The following is a 15,702-nucleotide window of genomic DNA, read 5'->3' on the forward strand; positions in this document are numbered from 1 at the left end:
TGTGAAAATAATTTTGACCTGTGGACCCTAAAACAATCTCATTTTGAGGTCACTGCACAGCAGAACTCTCTTAACCTTCACATTAACCACATCTTCTTTTAAGAACTTAGAGCAAGAAACTTCTGTAGAAGTGTAGGGGCCTGCCTGCACGGGGTCCTCCATCCTCCCCTCCCCCAGTTTGTACTACTACATAGCAAGCTGCCAGGGGATTCACCACCTTTTAACTCACAACTGGCCATCTGCCTTCTAAAATGCTGGATCCCCTCTGCTTTCCATTCACTAGCAGAAGCCTTCCTCTTCCATGGACCACCTTGATCTCCTCCAAAACAACAGAACTCGGTGGTTTGCGGAGGTCAGGGCCTAGGGCAGCAAAAGTACAGGGGTGTGCATGTGCTGCCAAGCTCGGGCATCACAGTTGATGATTCTAGGTCTCTTGAAATTACATATGTATGTATATTTATAGCAAATACATGGGTACCCATAAATAGCCACTCACCCATGTACACTTTTAACATATTGCTCAGATACCAAGTTCCATTAAACCTTCCTTCATGGGACTATGCATGAAGTCTGGGCCTTCTTTGCTGGTCCTACCTTTACTGCTGCAGGCTGGGTTAGCCTAGGGCCCCTGTCCCCCATGTCTCCCCACTTCCACCAATCCAGGACCAAATGGTTACTTGACTACCCTTCTGCTCAAAAGCCTAAGAGGGAGTTTGGCATCAGAACCTCATTCAATCTGTTGCCCCTATTCCAGCTCCACTGCCCACCCTAGTCCCTCTCCCTCCATGATCCTTCTCATGGACTTAACATTTGTTCATCAGGTACATGGCTGTGTACATAGCAGATGCTCAAAAAATTAAGGCAATGAGTAATTTCTAGGCACCTACTATGCCAGGCCTACCAGTGCAAGGGATGTGGTAATAATAAAGCACCCCTGTCTTATCCCTGGAAGTACCATTCTAACACCCTTTGTTTCTTTGCTACATGCAAGATTGTCACATTTCTCCTACTGTTGGCCAGCATTCTTTAAACCTTCAGGTTGCTGTGTATTGTGCTCTTATCTATATTTGCAACTCCTCAAGGACATATTCTGTGTCATATTAGATGTTCACATTAGATGCTCAATAAATTCAATGAAATGGAAAATGGATTAACCACAACATCTATTGGAATAAAAATGAAAATGATCCAGAGATCTGTTAAACCCATGTAAAAGGTCCCCAGTGTCTAGCATCTGAGGTAAGACTGACGTGTTTCATATGTAACATTTTAAATGCTAGACGGGGAAGAGCCACCCTCAACCCTGTTCGGGATAGTGGTCCATAAATCACACAAATTGGAGATACCAATCTTAACCAGCCTAGCACGATGGTTGGCTGCTAAGTGTCTCTAAGTGTTTCAATGCTAGCACCTGTAAAACCAGCCTGTGATATTTATATTTCCTGAGTCTTAGTTTTCTCATCTGGGAAAACGTAGTATAAATAACTATCCTTACCTCAAGGTACTGTCCTAAAAATTAAATGAGAGAAAAGATGTCAAGAATTAAGCACAAAGGGGCACACAAAATTCACTCAATTCATAAGAGCTGTTATTAATGTTGTTGTTGCTGATGCATCCCATAAGCAGAATTCCTAGATGACCCCTGATCTCCATCTGGGGTCTTATTCCTGTAAACATGTTGCCCTATGTGGCAAAGGGACTTGCAAATGCGATTAATCTTTGCTACAGATGTAATTTATGCTGTTACCTATCAGGTAACCTGAAGAGAGGGTGACTACTTGGATGAGTGCAACCTAGTCCATGAGCCTTTAAAGGAAATTTTCTCCTGCTGGTCATAGAGTGGAAGTCAGGTTTTTGAAGCAGGACAGGATTTGAAGCCTCTCTATAGGGCGGAAGATGGAAGGGGCAGGTGGCAACGGAGGGAGCTGAGATCAGCACTGGGTTACAGCCAGCAAGGAAAAAGGAGTTCAGCCCTAAGACCACACAGAACCCAACTTTGCCAACAACCAGAAAGAGCTCAGACACAGGATCTCCCCCAGAGCCTCAGGATGAGAGCCCAGTCCATTCGACGCCTTTATTTTGGACTTGTGAGACCTGAAGCAGATAACCTAGTTGAGCTAGCCCAGACTTCCGGCCTGCAGAACCATGCACTGATAAATACATTTAAGCTGCTAAACTTGTGGTGACTTGTCATGTTGCCACAGAAACTAATACTAAGCCCCTATTATCCTTGGGGGATACGTCCCCCCACCTGCAATAGGTGCCTAGAACCTTAACTAGTACTGAATACTACAGATACTATGTTCTTTCCTATACATACAACCTATGATAGAAGTTCAATTTATAAGTAAGGCATAAAAAGAAATCAACAACCAATAAAACAGAATAAGATATACTACTGTAACAAAAGTTATTTAAAACTTATTATTTTTAGAATTTTCCATTTAATATTCTCAGACTGCAATTCACCATGGATAAGTGAAACTGTGGAAAGCGGAAGTGCAGATAAGGGGGGACTACTGTACAGGTCCACCTAGCCTCAAGCCACATGCACATTGCACATGTTTTAAAAGCATATCAGGTGCTCACCCAAAAGGTTCTGGGAAAACTTAAAATGTTCTGAGTTCTTCATTTGCTGGATATGTGAGGTTTGAGCGAGGAGGCCGTCTAATTTATCTCTGGCATTTAGCATAGAGGGCAGCATATAATAGGTTCTCAAAAATTCCATTCAATAAAGTTTCAACTTCCTGGACTGTTAGGAACAACATGGTTTCACCAGACTGGGTTCACTGCTGCATGTGCAGCCAATTATGAGGTAGGTGTTCATGTGCAATTATCTAGGCCAACCTCAGCAAAGTCCTCTTTTTTGCCCAGAAGAAAACTGCAGACACTGGAAACTGCTGAGGATGCTGCCCAGCAACCAGGGTAGCTGTCTGTCCACATGTAAAGTTGTCTTGCTTTACCCAACCAAGTTACCACTCTGTAGGGGGATCTGCCTTGGCCCGTGGTAGGCTCCAAGGGCTTAGCTGGCCAGGCGAACCCTGACATTTTCCATGTAATTGTACCTTACACTAAAAAGTCCTGGATGAAATGATAAAAATACCAACTGCAATTTCCTGCAACACAGATATCCCAGAGAGTCCCAGTGCCTAAAAGGAAACCTGGCAATCCAAGCATTCTCCAACTCAGTGAAACACCTGCCTGCAAGCTGTGCCCAGGATAGTAGGGTCCACTGGTGTCCCCCACCTCCAGGGCACTCCAGCCATCCTTCCCCTTACTAGCCAAAGTACACATGAGGAGGCCTCCCTTCCAGAGGCCTATGGAGGCCCCACTGTCCCCCTGGCTACCTCTATCCTCCCCAAGGTGAGCTGGCTGGGATAACAGAGGTCTCCTCTGGGGCTCAGTTCTGAGTCATCCCCAGGGCAGCAGGAGAATTGCAGCCAAACTGGATGTTGCTTCTCCAAGGGTGGGAGCAAGCCCACTTGGGAAATGACAGGGGAGCCTGACTCAGTGCCGCTAGGCAGTAATGAATTGCCCTGGGGGCTTGGACTATGACCCCACCATCCCTTGACTCCTCCGTCACAGTGTCCTAGATCTGCCTTTCCTTCCCCTTCAGTCTCTACAGCTTTTTACTGTCCCCCTTCTGTCTCCAAATCAAGTACAAGGGTCTTTTGGTAAATATTCTGCTTGTTTTGAAGCTTCCTATTACACTAAAACAGACAAAGACCCCCAAAGTAATATACATGGAAATTAACAAAGTTTTGGAGCTGTGGCCTTTGGCCTCTGTCAACAAGCAATCAGAGCTCAGTCTGTGGTGGTCAATTACCCTTTCGGAGCCTTTTCATGGACTGGTGAGGAAACTTTCTCTGTCCTGCTGGCTCATTTCTTCATTCCTACAGGTGGGGAAGGAGGCAGCTCACTGACTGGCCAGGCCTCTGTGAGGTGCTCTGGAGCCCAGCCAAAATTTTCTCATGACAGGTAAGTTTCTTTTCATCTCACCTAAAGCCATCTCTGCTTACCATAGGCAAAGTCATCCCCGGCCCTCCCCTGAATACACTACTGTTTAGAAACCCCGAATTCACACAGCCGTTACAGCTTTCAGGGACTTGGCCTTCACTAGGAAAAGCCATGCCTCCTTGTGTTTGCAGAGCTTGTGAGCATACAAAGAATTTCCAGGAATGTTTTCCCATGCACACGACACAGCAGCTAGCAGGGGGCAGGGCTGGGCAGGGATTAAAGGGCCTCATTTCACAGATGCATACACAGGGCCATGAGCTCTGCTCAATCCCCAGCTGAGGCCAGGAGACCAATAGGAGGCAGAACTAGCCCTGGCTAAATGTTGATCCTTTGGAAAAAACAGAGGCGGATTAGAATCGGAAGAGAAAGCCTGAATACACTGGATCAGTTTTTTTTAAAGGAATGAAATTTGCTTCATCATGTTAACTAAATGGGAATAATATCAAGGATGGGTGAAAACGTGGAGAAATAAAACCAAGTCTTTCTGCAAGGCATTTGACTTTAACGATGGAAATTTAAAACAGCCTCACTTTTTTCATAAACATACAGTGTCAAGGATGTTCAAGGCTTCATTGATTTGGGCCTTCAGCAAGACCAAAGAGTATCTCATTAGGAGACAATGGAATGAAACATGGTGGTCTGGTCACAGTGTGGAACATTATGTGCCCATGAAAAAGGCAAAGCTTCTCTAAACACTGAGTGATAGAAGTTGTAGGGTACTGAGTAGGATCCAAATAATAGAAAATCAAAATCCATATACAATCTATATCTGTGGATACATACCAGGGAGGGGGACGTACTTTCATACCATGTTTTGTTATTTTCCCCTTATATTGTTCATTTATAAAAAGAATATATCAGTGTGCTAATTAAAAACTAAACAATAAGATCACTTTAAAGCACAATATTTTCCTTAGTCTCCCTATGCATCAGAAGACCACAAGATGTCATGGTTGCAGCCTTTCCCTGTGCCTTAGCCATGCCCCTCTCCAGCCTGTGCCATCCCAGTCCTGACACTCTCAGATCTTCCCATGGCTAGCTCAAACACCACCCCACCGAAGCCTTCCTTGACCCCCTCATCCAACTGGCTCCTCCTCACCTCGATCCTTTCTCTCACACCTCCTATCCGCACCCATCCCCAGCCATTCCTGCAGCTGCATTTATTTTGCCTGTTATCTGTCTCCCCCAGTTGAACAGGGGCCCCAGAAGGGTGGGGCTTCATCTTGTTCTCTGCTGAATTCCAGCACCTGGCAGAAAACTGATGGCCAAAAGTATTCACTGGACATACTGGTACAGAGACTAACGATGATCCACTTTCTCACCTCTCCAACGTGGAAACCGAGGCAGACTCATGAATGCCACTCACTCCAGCACTGTGCCATGATCACTGTCTGCCTGTGTACCTTTCTCCCTCATTTCTGAGACTGTCAATTGATAACTGAGGCATTTACAGGTCAAGGGACTTGCTGACCAAGGACTCACGGGCCCAGCTATGAAGGAGAATGTAAACTCTGGATGCTTGATGCAACTGCCATGGTTTTCTAGAAAAAGCCTCCTGGCCCTCACTTCTGCCCAGAAAATCAACCTGGCCAACTGCAAACCTGGCAGGCAGTTCATCTTGAGGTTTCCACTAGGAAAGCTTCTCTTATCTTAATTAGGAAATTAATTCCACTTGGTCTAGATTGATCCGCAGTCAGACCCTCCTTGGGGGTTCAAGATGAACAGGCAAAGAACAAGCAAGGCTTCTTTGTTTCCCTCCCTCCTATCTCTGCACCCTACTTCCACATGGCTGCCAGGCAAAGGCGTTGATCTGTGGAGGTGGGGAGTGACGCACAGGGTGAATGTGGTCCTGCGGAGGGCGGCAGCGCAACAGCTCTCCCATGGCCCTGCTCGGTGGGAGGAGCCATCCAACAGGTCTTGCAGGTGCCTCCTTGGCAAAGGCTGGCACTCAGCTCCTCCTTCTGTCCCCCCTGGTCTCCTTCATAATCCAGGGACACTCTGACCATCTCTCTTCTAGGAGGTGGCCCTGGTTCTGTACCCAGGGGCCATCCCACAGGCTAGGTGTCACCCCATCTGTTACAGAGCAGGGGTCACCCAGGGCACTCCTCTATTTGCTGCCCAGCTCCCTGACAGGACCAGTCAGAGACTGAGGAATGAGTCATCAGCATGGCACCTTCCTTTGAGCCCATGCCTGCTCCTCCTGGGCCCAGACTGGTACTTCCTGAGCCAGTCTTCTGGCTTCCCCAGTCTCCTCACCCATGGACACACACAGGTCCCAAACTCTGAAGGAGTGGGCAAGGAGTGGGAAGCTCTGTCCCTCTGGAGATACTGGGAAAGCCCGACTCAGTCTCCAGTCACTGAGATGAGAAAGGAAACTAGGAGCTTAGCTACTGCACTCTTCTCATTCTATAGGTAGAAAAATTAGGGCCCAGAGAGACAAAGTAACTTGTCCAAAGCCCACAGTACCCATCAGAGGCAGAGGTGGAACCAGAATCTACCTAGCTCCTGTTTTCTAACATGATTCCTCTGCACTCCACTTGCTACCTCTCAAACTCTTCCTGCCTGTGAGGGCTGAGCACATAATCCAAAATGCATAAAGCTGCTTGACATCAGAGCTTGCAATAATCTTTGAGATATCATAGTAAAACATTTCATAGAAAAACTACATGGACAAGCAATGCCCATTTTGCAAAAGGGCAAACTGAGGCCCACAAAAGTAAGGGAACCTGCAGAGCCACACAGCCACGTGGGGCAGGGCAGGTGGGACTCCCAACGCTTAAGTGTTGCTCTTTCTGCCAACAGGTTCCAGGTCTGAGGGATCTAATGGAGGGATTAAGAGGTGGAGCTAACCTCAGGCCTTGGCTGCTGAAACAGGGATAGACCAAGTGAGCCTCAGGCAGACTGTACCCAACACAACTGTGGGGGAAAGAACAATTGGGAAGATCTTTGTGCATCTGCAGAAAACACGGTGCACTTTCCCAGTTAAATTGGATTTCTGAGACCACAGAGTGGCCACTTTTAAAAACGGGTCAATAAACCACATGTGTTTACCCTTTATCATCCAAAAGGGCACTGAAACACGGGTTGGCAGGGAAGGTTTAGCAGTAAGAAAGAGGTGGGAGAAGGAGTGGAGAGGCAGCTGGGACTCGAGAAAGGGCTGCAAGCCAGCACACAGCCTTAGTCTGTGCCCAGGGAATAGGGTGAGGGGAAAGGGAGCTGGGTATGACCAATGTCCACTTAGTGCCGACTACTCTAGAGGAGTCTACACGGTGAGACAATTAATCTTCACAATATCCCAGGAGAGGTCAGTGAGGCCCAATGAGGTTACGGAATTCAGTCACAGACACACAGAAGCATTGGAGCCCCAGTCTGAGTCCACAGCCTGTACTCCTTCCACTGACACTGTACTAAGGGACTTACAGTGAGCTCTCCCATCCCTGAAGCCCTTCTCTGTCCTTCTAATCCCCCCCAGCTCCTAATGGCCCTTGAGGGACCTGCAATTAGTCTGGTGAGGTAATGGCTTAAAGCCACTGGTATTAGCTTTTGCTACCTTTAGAACTGGTATGATGCTGGTACAGCACAGGGGAGGTGGTCCAGAAAAGGGGCTGAAACCTGCAGAGGGGACTAGGTGGCTTCTTATCACCAGGGGACAGATGCAGATTAAGTCCTGCTGGGATGGTGTGACTAAAAGCTATGGATACATAAGCTCTCCCTCTTCCTGCCACTCCTTCCACTTGTCCCAACTAAGTGTTCCTGGCTGGGAAAATGCTTCAACATCCCTGACCAGGCAATTCAATTAGGAAATTTACCACATTAGATGAAAACCAGCATTTCAATCAGTCAATTCATTTGTCTAGTCACTCTATTTGCTTGTCCCTGCTCTGACTGCCTCCTATGGCCAAGCCACACCCACATTACCTTAGGATGCAGGACTAAGGGCTCAGGCAATCTGCAGGTCTTTAGGGTCAGAGGGTAGTTCTCTCAGGACACCTCAGGAAGAGAGGCTGCATCCAGAAGCCACTCAGCCTTCTGTGAATTTGGACTACTGCAGGTGCAGAGCAGTAGTCCAAATTCCCAGGAACCTCTCACCTGCATTCTCTCTGACCTCATCTGTGCACTAACCTGACATCAACATGAACTGGCTCAGGGAGAAGGGTGGGTGGGTGGTAGGAGAGTGGAATCTGGGCTGAGACAAGTCTCTCCTATCTCTGTCCAGGCATTCTCTCTCCAGGAGGCCTTTGTCACCTGCACCCCTCCTGTATCCCCTTCAGCTCCCCTTGCTGCCTTTATCACTGGGGTTTTCTGCACTGTGATGGTCAGGGCCTCTGATACACATGCCAGCACCCTCTCATCTAGGAGGTCCTTGAAGGCAGGGTCCCCGCTCAAATCTGATGAAACAATGAATGTAATAATAAATGAAGGAATGAATGACTAAAACCACCCACTAAATAACGTACTTACTCTTCCTATACTGGGAAGAACCAAGCCTGCTTTCACTGCAGACCATGCAGTCTGGCTCAGGGTAATTTCTTTCTTTTCTTCCTGGTCTCCTTTCCCGACACTGGGTGCCCGCAGGTTTAAGATGCCATTAAGGGCATCAGGCTACAAAAGCCGCCTCCAACGTGAAGCGTGCAACGTGCCCACAGCTTTTGTCTCTGCACCACACACATAAATTCAGCTGCAGCCTAGACCCAGGAAGAAGGTTTACTCTTCCATTTCTCTCTACTCTCCTTTTAGCAACCTCCCAGGAGCCACTTCCTGACAAATGAATCAAAACTGAAATAGTTGTGGGGCCTGGGAAAAGACGACTGTCAGCCTCCATAGGAACAGCTTGAAAACCCAGGGCTCACTCCAAGGGTTGGGAGGACCTTGTGTCCTACTCCTCCCAGCCCCCAACTGCAACCCTTTACCAACATCACCCAGAAATCCTAACAGCACACCAAGGCCCACTGAGCATCAGTTCCACCTATGAAAGGGGAGTCAGAGTCCCAGGGAACCAAAGGCCTGAATCTCAAGTCACAGTAGTCCTTGTGCCACTGGCAACTTCCCTCCCTCCCTGACCCACCAATGGGCTAGAGTAAAACCAAATGACCCAGACACCTGACATATTTTGCCCTGTCTCACCAGGGAGGGCCAGAGCCAGGTAAGCCTTCCCCAAGGGAGAGCACTGGGGGTTCAGCAGGACTCGAGAATGTCCAGATTAAAGGGAAGGGGCCTGGAACCTCAGCCTACTTCCTTTGACCAGGTCTCTATGGAAATTATTCTTACCTCAAAGACAGTGGCAATGAACTTTAGGGTGGTTGAAGCAGCAGCACAAAAAAAAGTGTCTGGTGCCCCTGGGAACACGATTCTCCAAAGGAAAAACTGCTACAACAACTATGAAGGAGAAAAGGAAGTGGGAGCACGGTCCAACATCGGAGGAGTCCTGGGGCCAGGGAAAGATGCGGGAAGAGGAAACAGGCTATAAACTTGCTCTGGAGCTGCCAGGCTGACCACCACCCAGGTGGGCAGGTGGGTGTGATTTCGGGAATATTACCATTTCTCCCCATCTTGCCAAACGCCTAAAGAGGAACGAAGGACCCTGTCAGGTGGGACACATATGGCCTGGGGCAAAAGGGCGGTAGGCTCAAGGGCGCGGCTGGTGTAGACATTTCAATCCTTGTTAACCCTTCGGCCCTCGCTGGACCCCAGGCAGGCCCAAGTAAGCGGGGTCTTCGCTTCGCCAGGGCGCAGGGCTCTGCAGCTCATAGCCTTAAAGACAAGCAACCTCCTCTTTCCAGGATCAATAGTAATTTTTTTAAAAAGAGTGTGTGCGGACTCAATGAATCAACCACTCCCAGGGGAGAAAGTAGCAGCTCCCGCGCGCAACATCCATTTGCAAAACAATTCATTCCCTCGCCCAGGGCTCTTAGCAAATACCCTCGCGGAGTCCCCAGGCACGGACGCGGCGAGAGGACCCCGGGCTGGGGGTTGGGGTGGCTGAGTGCTGCCTCCCTCCCCCCACATTGTCCCCAAACCCAGTGGCCCGAAACCCCACGGTAGCCAGGGAGGATCCGGGACCCCAGCCCCTCCGCGCTCCTCCTGGGACGCACGGCCTCGCGGAGGCTCACTCTGCCCGCGACTCCACGAACTGGGTCCCGGCCCGGGGGAGGTGACAAGTCCCCGGCGCGGTGGCCGGAGCGCGGACGCAAGCCGGTCGGAGGACGGCGCCCCCAGCCTGCCTCAGTCCAGCCCAGGCACTCACCGCTCCGGGCACTGCCGCACGCCGTGCTCAGAGACCCCTGGCCGTCCGCGCGAGCTCTGCAGCCGCTGCCGCCGCTTCCCCCGACCGGCTCCCCACGGCCCCGAACGAGCCCGCCGCTGTACAACCGAGGCACCGCCAACAAACTAGTTTCTCCGGCCTTCCCGCCCCGCCTCCCGGCCCAAAGCGTAACAGCCAATCAGAGGTAGCGCCTCTGTGACGGATGGGCGTCCGAACCCATAGTGCAGCCTCACGAGGAGAAAGAGGTGGGCGTCCAGACCGCGCCGGTACCGCGGGGAGGCGGGGCAGGGCGAGGAAAAGGACTTCGACCAGATTCTTAAAGGGACAGGCGTATGCCCGACCCAAACCGGAGTTTGGGAACAGAACAGCGACGGTGTTCCAGAGCTTTCCGAAGGAGGGAGCTTTATAGCTTGAGCGTCTGTCCCAGAATCACAGGCGTTATAGACCTCTTCGCAGAGTCATAATTTAGTTGTCCCAACGTTGAGGGAACCCTTTCTTTTTAATCCGAACGTGTTCCAACGTTTGTGATTTTCTGCAGCCATCAAACCCCATCTGTACAAGGAATCTGTATATTTCAGGGGAACTTCAGCTCTCTTATGTCATTTTTTACTAAATTCTTTTTATAAACCAACCTTCAAATATTCATTCATTCATCACCCATTCATTAATTCATTTCACGAACCATTAATGGACGCCCCTGCCATGTGCTAGTCTGAGAGGGCGGGGAGTGGATAGAATGATCTGTGATTCCAATTTGACGTCTTTGCAAAATCATCCCACCTCTTCGGTGTCCAGTTTCTTCATATGTAACATGGCAGACAAAAACTCCTCATTGGATTATTTAGGGTATTAAAGGAGACAAAAAGTGTGCAATAAGTGCCCTTTCTTTTCTTTCTCCTACTGAAAATCAATGATTAAAGTATATCACTTAAAGATGCAAAGAATCTTGGTAAAATAAAGTGATAAGTGCTGTAAGAGCCAAAAATGGGACAAGGAGAATTCCCAGAAAGCAGAGATCACGCTGATAAGGCGGTGCAAGAAAGGCTGATGAAAGAGAAAGGGAGTTCACAAAAGACTTGGAAGAGCGTTAGGATTGTGACTGGTGGAAACTGAGAAATAGAGTTCATGGGCAGAATGCTGTTTAGACTGCTCATAAGAGATTCCCTGGCTTAAAAGACTGTTAGATAACAGAGAAGGAATCACCAACAAAGGTACATGGGGTGGGGGGTGGGGGACAGTTTGATGTGCAGGCAGACAGCTGCAAGTTCTGGATTTGAATCTCTGTCTCTCAGGAGCTGTATAGGTCTGTAAGCAGATTGCTGGTACCTTCTGAGGGTCTGGTTGTTACTGGTGAAATGAGTCTAAAACCTTTCTTGCAGGGTTATTGTAAAGATTAAGGTAATATATGCAATGGACCTGGCACCCAGTATGTATTCAATATGGTGTCTCCATTTGGCCCAGATCTGGAGACATTTAAGACACTAGGATTCTGATATTTAAGAGCAGGGTTGGCCAGAGGAGAAAAGCTGGCCAAGTGTACTATTAAGGTACCTTCCAAAGGGAAAAGACAACATCAACATAATTGCCCCATTAAATAAATGACACAGATCACATTTGTAGTTTTAGTATCCTGCCAATTTTCTAGGGCTAGGGTATTTATATAATTGTTGGTTGGATGAAACTTCACATGCACAATTGATTTTTAGCAAGTTCTTAACCATTGCTTATTATTCTTTACAAGTTCTCTGTGAAATTATAAGTGCCAACCATCTAAAATCTGATCCACATTATCATTTTCTCCTCTTCAACTTTCAAGGCTTAAATTAGGTAGTGGAATATATTAAAATCAAATATAGTCAATGGAATAAAATCAGGGCAAGAACACATGTTGTTATTGCATTTAGATATGATCTGAAAGGAAAGGAGGAAAAGAAATGAAACTTGCTTTGCCGTCTGCCTCAGTCCGGGTGTGGACCCTGGAGCACACCCACCATAATAGCTCTGACCAGTAACATTAAGGAACCTGATACCTGCCAGGCCAGCCCTGTGTACAGGGAGTTCTCAGAGGGCAGGGACCATGACAGTCATCTTTTAATCCTTCTTTGGTGCACATAAGTTGTCTTCCCAGTTTGAAGAATTTATAAGCAAATCCCCTATAAGTTAGAATTAGCTTGTACTGCATGTGACAGAAAAGCCAAAATTAACTGTGATTTACATAAGATGAGAGTTTGTTTCTTGCTCATTCAAAAGATCTAAAGTTAAGCAATCTTTGACTGATTGACAACTCAACAGTTGTCAGGAACCCGGGCTCCTCTCTTTCCATTCTGTCATCCTTAATCCTTGGTTTCCATTTGCAAGGACCAATGTAGCTGCTGGAGCTCTGACTATAACATCCATATTTTGGACAACAGGAAGGAATAAGGGTAAAAGAATGAAAGATGCATTTCTCTCAGTTGCATTAGATCATTTAAGCAGAAATTGCCTATCACACTTCCATTTTTATCTTAATGGACAGACCTTAGTCTACCTACCTGCAAGGGCATCTGGAAAATTATGAGTATATTGCCTCCCCAAAGTCAAAGTTTTGTTAAGAAGAAGGAAAAACAGATGCCTAATGTCAACCAACAGTCCTGGCCCAAACCTTCCTCCCCACCCCAGTATTCCATCCACCCAGTATTTCTGGTAGCCCAGAATTTAAAGTCTTAAAAGTTCTTGGATGATGTGTTAAACTCAATGCATGTTTTTTAAATAGATCATTGAACTCTTGGTCCTCTCCATACCTCTTTGGATATTCCCTTTCTGTCTCTTCTGTGTTTTCTCTTCACGTCTCAAACTTCCAAATATTGGAGTACACAGAAATTAAGTGCAGACATATAAGAACTTATCCCTACCTACATCCACACTCTGATCTCATGCAGGATCATGGGATGTGATGTTTTATAAACTCTGGCAAATCCCATATCCACACCCGACCCTGACTTCCCTAGGGACTCAAGGTCCACACATGCAGTGACTTATTCCTTATCTCCCCACTTATATCTCAGGGCATCTCAACCCTAAACATGCCCCCACTGAGCTCCAGAGTGGCTGCTCTTTCAGAGAGCTTTCCCATCTCAGGAAAGCACAATTCAATCTTTTCTTTGCTCAAATGAAAAACCTTGGCATCCTTCTCTCAGACTCCCTTTCCAAGCTCTCAGGAAATCCCAGAAGAGTCCCAGTGCTTCGTGCCACTCCACTGCTCCCATGACGGGTCCACGCTGACACCTTCTCTCCTCCCGCCCTTTGCAGCAGTGTCCCACTCTTCTCCCCACTTCCACCATTGCCCCTGGGGGCACTCTCAGCGCAGTCAGGAGATCTATTTATAACAGAATCTTATGTCTGTCCTCTGAAGCATTCTAGTGGCTCCCATCTCACTCAGGGTGAAGGCCAACGTCCTTACACTGCCCCACAGGCCTCCCGTGATCTAGCTGGGACCAAACCTTAAACTGTCATCTCCCACCTCCTTGTCCGGGAGTACTCTGCTCATTTTGCCCATTGACCCTATGCTAAGCCTCACACCAGCCAGCCCATTCTCCCTCAGGACCTTTGTTGTCGCTGGCTCTGCCCAGACTGCCCCCCACCTCCCCACCCCGACTCTCATGGCTGTGAGGTGCCCTCCTTTGCTTCCTTCAGCTTTCTGCTCAGAAGTCACTGTAACACACAGGGCTTCCTAACCACTCTAAAGTAACCCCATGACAATGCTATTACGATGGTTTGACTAAGGATTTCTTAACTTTATGATGGAATGAAAGCATATCCATACAACCATTGTTTCTCACTTTCAGTGTAGTATTAAATACACTACAAGAAATTGATACTTTCTTATAAAATAGGATTTGTGATCTCATGATAATAGAAGAGAGATTGCTAGAGTCAGAGAGAGGTAGAAGGAGAGCAAAAGGGGAAGAACTGGGGGTGAAGTTGATCAAATTTTGTTATGTGCATATACATGAATATATCACAGGGCACTCCAATTATATACATATACATATGTAGACCTATGTGTATGACCAATTAAAAATAAATAAGTAGAAGGAATACCAATACAATAGAGGAAGGGGATGAGGAAGGGGGGAGGAGAGAAAGAGGAAGAACTGATGATTGAAATGGAGCCAACTATGTTATATGCATTTATGAATATGCCAAACTGAATCCCAGTATTATATATAACTATAATGCACTATCATGCATAACTACAATGCACTTCTATTTAAAATAAAAACATATGAAAAATAAAATCAAATAGGGTTTGTGTTAGAGGACTTTCCCAACTATAGGCTAATGTAAGTGTTCCAAGCACATATACCGTAGGCTGAGCTAAGATAGGATGTGCAGCAGACTAGGCATGTTAAATGCATTTTGACTGAGGATATTTTCCACTTAAAATGGGCTTATCAAGAAGTAACCCGGGCTGGGGAGATAGCTGAGTCGGTAGAGTGATTGCACTACAAGCACAAGTCCCTGAGTTCGATCCCCAGCACCACCAAAGAAGCTGCAGCCACTCAGCAGTCTATATTGCAGTGTGCCCATGAAGCAAGCCCCTTGCCCCCAGAGTACCCCGCCACCGCTGGAAATGCCACAGTGTAGACTGTGTTTGATATAGAAAATCTACTTACACATCAGCAGTGCAGGTCAGACAAAGTCATGACCATATTGGTATATGGGGCACTGGACATGTTCAGAGATACCAGAGAGAAACTTTAGGGACCAAGACCCAGCCTGAGAGGCCAACAGTGAAGGAGCCGTTCTGTGGAGGTGGGAATGAGCTCCAGGGAAGAAGATGGGGTGCATCACAGGATAAACAGCCCCACTTACAATCACTGCCAGGCAGATCCCACTCCCCTCCTTAGCCGAAACAAGAAGAAAGGAAAACAGAGTGTGGAACAATGGTTAATAAACAATTGTCGAAGATGTAAAGCTGTATATAGTGCGCTACCTATAGCCACAAAGAGGGAAAAGTAAGAAAATACTCTTGTTAATGCATGTAAGTGAATAAAGACTCTGCAAGGACCTTCCAAAACTAACCCTCTTGTGAGTGGGGCCGTCTTTATTGTGAATGCCATCCCTGGTAGCTCCCTGACTGCAGGAGTAGGAGCTCTGGACCTCTCACTGGCCACCTCTGGAAATCTTGTCCCATAATGATTCTGATCCCAGCTGGTTGGCAGTGGCAGAGCGGGTGGCCTCCATCCTCCAGTCCCCTTCCAGGCATTCATGGAAGCTGTGGGTGTCGCTAGGACAAAACTGGAGGATTCTTGGGCCTGGCTCCAGAAAATTGCTCCAAAAAGTAGGTAGTGTGTCCTGTGGAACTGTTTTCCACTCTCAAGTGGGTTCCAGCATAGAGGAGTGGTGATGTCATCTGGGAGTTGTTCAAAGGTCACAGGCTT

The 15,702-nt window shown here is 47.5% G+C and overlaps 1 protein-coding gene across 1 annotated transcript in view; it reads right to left on the reverse strand.

Moving 5' to 3' along the window:
* KLHL25 (kelch like family member 25) overlaps nt 1-10,409 on the reverse strand; it is a 30,634-nt gene extending 20,225 nt beyond the window's left edge. The window contains exon 1 of the mRNA XM_079126445.1: nt 10,262-10,409. The gene's annotated coding sequence lies outside the window, so the exon portion shown is untranslated. The remainder of the gene's footprint in view (nt 1-10,261) is intronic.
* Between the last annotated feature and the right edge of the window lie 5,293 nt (nt 10,410-15,702).

The sequence above is a fragment of the Sciurus vulgaris genome (genome assembly GCF_902686455.1).
Source record: "Sciurus vulgaris genome assembly, chromosome: 2".
Taxonomy (NCBI): domain Eukaryota; kingdom Metazoa; phylum Chordata; class Mammalia; order Rodentia; family Sciuridae; genus Sciurus; species Sciurus vulgaris.